The sequence below is a fragment of the Myotis nattereri genome (genome assembly GCF_964212035.1).
Source record: "Myotis nattereri genome assembly, chromosome: 1".
In the NCBI taxonomy this organism is placed as follows: Eukaryota; Metazoa; Chordata; class Mammalia; order Chiroptera; family Vespertilionidae; genus Myotis; species Myotis nattereri.
The window spans coordinates 31,031,609-31,040,716 of NC_138075.1; positions in this window are offsets into that span (position 1 = coordinate 31,031,609).

Genomic DNA, 9,108 nt, shown 5'->3' on the forward strand with positions numbered 1-9,108 from the left:
GACTTCCTGGCAACATTTTACCTGGCGGATCATGCCATTCTCCTTGAAACACCTTCTTGGGGTGTCCAGCACTGGCCTTTGATATTTCTTCTTCTCCCCAACACCTTAACTTCGGAGCAGCCCAGGGCTCTCTGTCTACAGTCATTCACCTGTGAGCCTAGGCAGTCTCAATGTTTTAGATGCCACCAGTAGGATGAAAACTCCCTCACTTATTTCTCCAACCTGGATCTTTCTCCTAAACTCCAGAGTTCATATCTAATAGCCGACTCGCATTTCCACTTGGATATCTAATAGGCATCTCAAACTTAGTATGACCACAGCAGAGCTGCTGGCTCCCAGTCTCAGGAAGAGTAACTTCATCCTTCCACTTACTCCAAATACCTTGCAGCCATCTTTGATGCCTCTCTTTCTCTCACTCCCCATACATCTTGTTGAAAATATATGGAGAATCTGACCACTGCTTACCGATCTCACTGCCAGTGTCCTGGCCCAGGTCACCATCATCTGTTACTTAGATTCTTACATTCATCTCTCAGCTGTTCTGCCTGTCTCCACTCTTGTTCCCGATTATCCCAACACAAACTCAAAACCCAGCTGAACCCTTCTCAGTGTAAGCAAAGGCACACCTTCACTCAAAGCCATTATCTGAGTCAGAGTCAAAATCAAGGTTCTTACCAAGGCCTAGACCAGTGATGGCGAACCTTTTGAGCTCGGCGTGTCAGCATTTTGAAAAACCCTAACTTAACTCTGGTGCCATGTCACATATAGAAATTTTTTGATATTTGCAACCATAGTAAAACAAAGACTTATATTTTTGATATTTATTTTATATATTTAAATGCCATTTAACAAAGAAAAATCAACCAAAAAAATGAGTTCACATGTCACCTCTGACACCCGTGTCATAGGTTCGCCATCACTGGCCTAGAAGGTCCCACCGACTGAGCCTGTTCTCACCCTCCTGATGCTCACTCTGCCCACCCACACTGGCCTCCTAGCTGTTTCGTGTACACTCCAGGCGCCCACCAGCCTCAGAGCATTTATGCGTATTAAGCCTTCTTCTACATACATGCAGGGCTTGCCTTCTCACTTTTTAAAAAATATATTTTTATTAATTTCAGAGAGGAAAGAAGAGAGATAGAAACATCAATGATGAGAGAGAATCATTGATTGGCTGCCTCCTGCATGCTCCCCACTGGGGATCGAGCCCACAACCCAGGCATGTGCCCTTGACTGGAATCAAACCTGGGACCCTTTGGTCCACAGGTCGACACTCTACCCACTGAGCCAAACAGGCTAAGGCACCTTCTCACTTCTAATAGTCTTTACTCAAATTCTTTTCTTTTAAATTTTATTTTTATTGATTTGAGAGAGAGAGAGAGAGAACCATTGATTTGGTGTCCCACTTATTTATGCATTCATTGGTTGCTTTCTTGTATGTGCCCTGACTGGGGATGGAACCTGAAACCTTGGCATATCTGGATGATGCTCTAACCCACTGAGCTACCCGGTCAGGGCTTTACCCAAATTCTTTCGTCTAACTCTAATCCCTTTGCCTTGAGCCTTTCCTGACCTCCCCATATAAAACTGAAACACTCTCATCTGCAATAATACTCTGTCTGTCCCACTGTCCTGCTTCATTTTTCTCCATAGCACTTATTACCAGCTGACAGACCTGACATTTCAGGTATTTATGTTATCACCTGTCTTCCCCCCACTAGAGTGAAAGATCTCAGGGCAGGGGTTTTTATATTGTTCATTGCTCATTCTCAGGTACATACATAATAGGCACTGAGTAAGTTAAATGATTTCCAATCATTTTAATAAATATTTGAGTGTTGGTTGGTGTAACGTACAGTAGAAAATAATGACAATGAACATGATACTGTATTAGCCTTACTCTTCAGGAGCTCACTAACTAAAACAGAAACAATGTAAATATGAAATAAATAAATAATCTACATATATAAAACCCTAATATGCAAATATACCAAACAGTGGAACAACCGAACAACCAATTGCTATGACGTGCGCTGACCACCAGGGGGCTCGCACGGTACATGGCAGGTGGCAGAGTGTGGAATATGGCAGGCATTGTCTGGAGCAGGTTGGTGGAGCAGGTGAGCGAGGGCAACAGACCAAGGCGGGGCACCAGTCGCTGTCATCAAGGCAAGCTTCTGATGCTTACTGAAAATTCTTTGCTCCTGCGCGCCACGGTCCCGCCTGGCACTCACACCTGCTGCCAGCACCAGTCCTGATGGCTCAGCACCGGCAGCGGATGCAAGCATCGGCTGCCAGGCCCAATCGCCTCTAAGGACTTCTCCACCTCATCCTGCTCCTGAGGGGCAATCAGGGCTGGCGGACACCACTTGCACTCACTGCTGACACTGGCCCCACTTGCTCAAGAGCAGGGCCAGCAACATCAGCACGTGAAAGGTTTAGGCGGTGTCAGGAGCGGGGCTGCTGGCAGACAGGGCACCAGGGGCCAAGGCCAGAGGGGCTGGGCAGGGATGCAGAGGATGGGCTGAGACCCGCCCCTGTGCCCTCTGCAGCCTTGTGGCCCACAGTTTCTTTCAAGGTACATGAATTTGTGCACTGGGACCCTAGTTTTAAATAAATATAAAATAATATACATATATAAATATTAACAAAATAAAATAATACAATACATACTCAGATGCAGTGGGAGAATAGGGCAGGATTAATTTTAATCTATTTAATGAAGATGGACTTTTAATATGTAGGATTTATCTACACTAATAAAAGACAAACATGTAAATTGACCATAACTTCACTACGCCTTAAGCCATGCCCACCAGCCAATCAGAGCGACTATATGCAAATTAACCCAACCAAGATGGTGGCCAGCAGCCCCATTGATGGAGGAAGCCAAGCTTCATGCCTGCCGTGGCCAGCTCTGAGCTCCACTCAAAGCAACAAAGTTTCAATTATAGAAGGTAAATAAACCCCAGATACCTGCTATTAGCCAGCCTTGGCCACGGAGCTGGAGCAAGCAGGAGGCTTGGTTGCCCTGGCGATGGAGGAAGATAAGCTTCCCTCGTGACCGCCCTGGCCAGCTCTGAGTGCCTCTCAAGGCTACAAAGTTTCAATTATAGAAGGTAAATAAATCCCAGAATAAAAAGAAAAAAAGGAGAGGCTGGGAGCTTCCTTCGCCGGGGGGCTTGGCCAGACTGAAAACGGCCCTCAGCCCCTCACCCAGACTGGCCAGGCACCCCATTGGGGACCCCCCCACCCTAAAGGGGGTGTGGCCAGCCTGCAAACAGCCATCAGCCCCTCACCCAGGCTGGCCAAACCTGCATGGGATGAGGGTCCCCACTGGGGGGGGCTTGACCAGCCTGCAAACAGCCATCAGCCCCTCACCCAGGCTTGCCAGGCACCCCAGCGGGACTCCCACCCTCATCCTGGACACCCTTCAGGGCAAACCAGCCGGCCCCCACCCATGCACCAGGCCTCTATCCTATATAATAAAGGGGGGTAATATGAAAACTGACCCTAACAGCAGAACGACTAGGAATGACTGGTCACTATGACACACACTGACCACCAGGGGGCAGATGCTCAATGCAGGAGCTGCCCCCTGGTGGTCAGTGTGCTCCCACAGGGGGAGCTCTGCTCAGCCACAAGCCAGGCTGCCAGCTGCCAGTACAGCGGTGGTGGTGGGAGCCTCTCCCGCCTCCTCAGCAGCACTAAGGATGTCCGACTGCAGCTTAGGCCTGCTCCCCGCTGGCAAGTAGACATCTCCTGAAGGCTCCCAGGCTGCCAGAGGGATGTCTGATTGCCAGCTGAGGCCCAGTCCCCCGGGGAGCGGGCCTAAGCCAGCAGGTGGTCATCCCCCGAGGGGTCCCAGACTGTGAGAGGGCACAGGCCGGGCTGAGGGACCCCCCCCCAAGTGCACAAATTTTTGTGCACTGGGCCTCTAGTCTTTAATAATACATTCAATAGGATGAATTTTCTCTGGTAATAATTTGTAAATGATCAAATTAAATTTGGAAATCATGAAATTCTTTTTTTTTTTCATTCTTATTTCCTATAGCACATAAAGAGAAACACAAAAGGTTTCAAATCACTCAAAAAAGAATTGCTTTCTGGGGAGCATTTGAGGTCCTGCTCCCTGGCATATGTCATCAGTATTGGCTCAAATAAACTTACAAAAATTCTACTAAAAAAATTGGCTTTCTAAATGCAATGATTTTATGGTACAAAGAACAATTGTGTCATAAAACTATCAATTACCTATCAATTACACATAATGCATTGTTTTACTGTCATCTATTGATATAAAATTAATCACATTGGTTTTATTAATCATTACATATGTGATATTACTGAAAACCTGTACAAAAGTATTGACTCTTAGTCCTGTTTGAGGTTCATCATGGTGAAAACTATTTTACCAGCAGGTACAACGTTGAAACCAATTAAAGAGCATTGTTCACACTGAGAAATCTGAGAAATAATTTTTTAAACTGTCCAGAGGCAATGCCAGAAGTGTACCCTCCAGAGCATACTGGTGACTCTCAACCCATGGTGTGCCTTTAAAAATACAGATTTTCCCAAGCAGGAACCCAGGCCTACTGAATAGAACCTCTGGGACTGGGGCCCAGGCATATGCAATTTTCACAACTTCACCCGTGATGCTGATACACAGGTAGGGGTGAGGGCCACCACACACCAATTTATGTGACAAAAAATGCTGGCAGCCCAGCAGCCCCTCTTGCATTTGGGCAGGGCCATGTGACTGAGTTCTGGCCAATGGGACATGGGCAAAAGGGATGTACTGTACATCCAGGCGTGGCTCCTCTCTTCCCCTCTCTGCCAGCAAAAGGTCAAGGCCTAGGGCAGCCCTTCATATTAACAAGTTAAAAATCTCAATTAACAAAGGCATCTGCAGGCTTTTATTCACTGGACATATGGTTTCATCCCTTTGTAGATACAAATGACTTTCTGGACAAATATTGTGACTTCTTTCAAACGTATATTATTGCCACTCCTTTTTAAAGTTTGCTAACTTGTGACTACAGAGTCAACTCTCCCCTCCACTTGTCATGTGTCCCAAAGTTCCAGCTTCCATACAGGGCCCCTCCTCCCTGATGTCTACCAGCCAATCTTAGAGGAAGTCTTGGGGATACACGTAGGTAAAAGAGAAAGCCTATAATCTTGCTATGTGAGGGACCTGGGGTGTGGTGCTTCCCCGTTGTTGGTTGGTGGGCATTCTTGCGTGTCAGATCTTAGGAAGAGCAATGTCTTGCTTTTCAGTTGAGTCCTACCATGTGGATCTTGGTGAAGAATCTCTGCCATCCTGGGTGCCTAAATGATTCTGTGGAACGAAGCCACGCCTACTCCCACCTCCTTGCTGCCCATTTGACTTTACATGAGAAGGAAATACAGTGTGAACTCCTGAGATTTAGGGGTCTGTTACTGTAACTAGCATTACCTTAACTAATACATGCAATGACTCATTGTGCAAAGATTCCTAATTGAGGGCTGTGTTTTGTCGCCTAAAACATAACTTTTTGTTTGTTGGTCTGTTAATCCTCACCTGAGGATATTTTTCCATTGATTTTTAGAGAGAGTGGAAGGGAGGGGGAGAGACACACAGAGAAAAACTTCGGTTGTAAAAGAGTCATATCGATTGGTTGCCTCCCACACATACCCTGACCAGGGCTAGGGATCGAGCCTGCAACCTAGGTACGTACCCTTGACCAGAATCAAACCCAGGACCCTTCAGTCTGCAGACCGACTCTACGCACTGAGCAAAACCCGCTAGGGCCCCCAAAACAGCACTTTGATGATAAAAGTTTAATACAACATATATTGCTTGGCCGGAGGTTGCCAGTCAGGTTTCTCAGCTCTCATCTCATAAAGAGAAGCACTTCTCTTCTGAGGCTTTTCCATCACAAAGTCTGCCACATCGGTAGTCAGAGTCTACAGTGGTCAGCACACTCATTAGTCAACAGAGCCAAATATCAATAGTACAACGATTGAAATTTCTTTTGAGAGCCAAATTTTTTAAACTTAAACTATATAGGTAGGTACATTGTTACTAACTTAATTAGGGTCCTCCTAAGGCTTAGGAAGAGCCACACTCAAGGGGCCAAAGAGCCGCATGTGGCTCGCGAGCCGTGGTTTGCTAACCACAGGTCTAGACCACCTGTGAGGAAGCCACAAGAAAGACACAACTTTCATTTCCTGTTCTGAGAGAATGAAATCATTCTTAAAAACTATCTGTGCACAGGAAATAATCTGATGAGGCTCTTGGATTTGTTCCTTATCACAGGCTGAATTGTGTCCCCCACCCCAAATTCATATACTGAAGTCCTAGCCCCTCATCCCTCAGAATGTGACTGAATGTATTTTTGGAGTTAGGGCCTTGAAAGAGGTAGTGGAGGTGAAGTGAGATCATATGGGTGGGCCCGAATCCAACGTGCCTGGTGTCCTTCTCAGAAGAGGAGATGAGGACACAGACAGGCATGTAACATTGGAATGTGAAGAAAATGCGAACATGAAGATGGCCAGGTACCAGGCAAGAGAACTCAGAAAAAAACAGCCCTGCCAACACCTTGATTGTGGACGTTCAGCCTCCAGAATTGTGAGAAAATCAATCTCTACTGTTTAAGCCACCCAGTCTATGGTACTTTGTTATGGCAGCCAGAGCAGACTAATACAGGCATGACGGTGGGGTCCGGGACACCAAGGACAACCTGAAATGGTACCGTTTTGGGTTAACTCGAACTATCATCTCCTTGGGTCCCCAATCCCAATTTACACAGGTCTCTGACAACTTGCCCTCTGCCCTCTTTCCTTGTCATTTCAGAGTCTCTTCCCCCCTTTCTCTATATACCAGAGATAGAAAAGAAAAAGGGTGTGAATGGAGGACGGTACTGAGAAGGTGGTGCAGGGGGTCTGCCTGTTTCTCCCAACCCCAAGATAAGGTGGAAACCCTTCTGCCGGGTGAGGACATCGCTCACAGCCCCTCGGAGGAGGAAGCACGGGAATGAGTCTAGAAGAGGCACAAGGTTTTGCTAATGAGGAGCCCCAGGGTCTGACTATGCTCAGTCTCGGCAGTGAGCTGTCTACCCGTTCATCTCTCCAGTTATTCAGCTGTTGCTATGGTAGATCCCACAGTGGTGCTCTTGCTGGGAGCATGCTCAGTGTGGCTGGGCTGGCGGTGGCAGGGAGCAGGGGCAGGCACTTGTCTCCCTGGTGAAAGAATCAGAATAAGGTAACTGGGAGGCTGATTCTTGGAGGCTTCTTGTGGGAGAGACATCCAGCAACCATTCTTTAGATGTCTCCCCGTTCTACTAACATCTGCCCCAGTCCAAGTTGACCTCAAATGGGGAGGATGCCAAAATGTCCCACTGAGTGACTGAGGTAAGGGGATGATGCAATTGGGTATTTCACTTACAAACACCCTGGTTAAAACAAGCTTTGTTGTCTCCAGTAAGTGTGCGTGGTTCTTTTGTTAACAGTATCCTACGATCTCAGTTCCAACATCTCACAGCGTGTGTACATATGTGCACACATGCACACACACGAGAAAGAGAAAGAGAGAGAAATCTCTGTATGCTGGCTCTTCAGAACCATCTTTCAGGTAGCTGAGCCAGGATGAAAATGGAAAATCTAGAAGCTTGGACTTCTAGACTGTTCCTTTACATATGTTCTAGATCACCGGTTTATTATAAAAGGATACAACTCAGGAACAGCCGGACAGACATGCACTGGGGCAAGGTGTGGGGAAAGGGTGTGGAGCTGCCATGCTCTCTCCTAGGGCCCCCCACCCCCGCCCCCTTCTTAAGCAATGTAAGCTACTGAATTTGAGGTGAGCCCAGCATTATGAAAAATCCTCCTTTTTTATTTTTTTTTATGAGTGTGGGCATTGGTTTCCCTGGATTTGTCAGGAAATTTCACTTCCTTTCCCGTCTTGCCTAGGGAACGCCATTTCCTTCAAAGTGAAGTTTCTTTCTTGGACTAAGAACTCACCTCCGTTGGCAACTTCTTTCCTGTTTCCCCAGACAGAGGCAAGCAGAGAGTCACTAATGGTCCCAGTAAGCAGCCTGTGGAGAGCATTGACCGTTACAGGGCCGATCAGTGGGAAGGCCTCTGCGGGCCCAGGCGGGGTCAGGCTGAGTTGAACCTGCACTCAGTGCTGTGTATGGGTCTGTGAGAAAAATCACAGCAGGACAGGCCTGAGTCTGGGAAACATCCCTGGCCAGCTGGGGGACATATTTACCACCCACACATGCACAGGGAAAACATTACAGGGTGTGTTTTCCTCTTGGCATTTCTTGTCAAGTACTATGCTAAGTTCCTTCCACAAATTATTTTATCTTTCCAAAAATCCTGTGAGGATATCCTATTTTACAGATGGGGAAACTGAGGCACAGGGGTTCAGTAACATGCTCAAGGTTGCATAACTGGTGAATGGAGGAGCTTGGGCAAAACCCAAGGATGCCCAGCAGCAGAGCCCTCCGCATGCACGGAAAACCCCGTGTACGTCCAGAGTAGAGAACACACTGGGAATCTTAATGGAATCCACAGAATCCGTTTCCTTAGGTTTTAATGTAATTAAAACAGCTTCCAAATTCAGGATTTTTCCCCCCTTTTTATTATAAATTTTGACACTTTGCCTGAAATAGAACTCTTCAAGTAAATGGACTTACTGCTTTCCATGACCTACTCCTGAAAAACACATTCTCCGTCCAATACTCCGCCTGAAAAGTCACACACACACTCACACACACTTTTTCATCACTTTTTCAAGATCGAATGGGCCAGACTCCCCTAACACTCATTCTCAGGAATAGGCAATTTTCTAGACTCCAGAGAACATTTATTTGCGTCCCTCCAGTGCTAACACATTCAGCGGCAGTAAATTAGATCTTGAAAGAGGCCCATTCATTCCTTGGTGCCATTATGTACGCTAGCCGAAATACTTAGTGGTTTGAAATAATGTATTGGCGTTCTGAGCGCCTACCCTGAGCAGCTTAGACCCAAAACAGAGACTTTTGCCTGCACAGCGCTTCCAAAGGATTTTGCATTTGGGAACGTTTTTATGATCATCTGTCTTTTCGGCCTGGTGCAGGTCAG